Source organism: Cebidichthys violaceus, unplaced genomic scaffold (assembly GCF_023349555.1).
Source record: "Cebidichthys violaceus isolate CVI_PGR_0920_01 unplaced genomic scaffold, fCebVio1.0.p SCAF_11, whole genome shotgun sequence".
Classification (NCBI taxonomy): domain Eukaryota; kingdom Metazoa; phylum Chordata; class Actinopteri; order Perciformes; family Stichaeidae; genus Cebidichthys; species Cebidichthys violaceus.
This window is the reverse complement of record NW_027176274.1, coordinates 14,886,420-14,886,970: the sequence shown is the minus strand read 5'-3', so window position 1 is coordinate 14,886,970 and position 551 is coordinate 14,886,420.

Here is a 551-nt window from a genome sequence, read left to right as displayed (position 1 = left end):
AGGCGGATGATCGCCGGGTCTGAGGCGCAGAGACAGAGCAGCTGGCAGCCTGGCATGGTGAGCAGACGCTTCACCTCTATCCGCCGCTGACGCACGCGGGCGGTTGTATTGTGTACCACGTGATCCAAAAAGTCACTGTTAAGACAGCGATGAAAAAGGAACCTGCAATGTGCTATCTTTCTGTATATTATATTATCATTATTACTACTGTGGTCATCTAACATTATGTCATGTTTATTTTTTATTTCAATTTAAGTCCGTTAAAAATCCCATTTGCTGCTACTGCACCAAACTGTTTTCCCCATTGGTGCAGACCTGATGTATTTTAGTAGGCCAGTCAGTAAGTTCCTCAAAAAGCCAGTGGGATTTTTGAGTGGATTTGGGATTCTTGCAGAAAATAAGTTTCGTGGCAGGCGAACTTGTGATACTTCGATGTTGTGTTCAGCAAGAACACTTTTTAGGAGTTGTGAAGTGTGAATGCAATCGCCAAACTACACTATGGTCATGTGAGCCTGAGCATAAACGTTTTTGTAGTATCATTTAGTCACTTG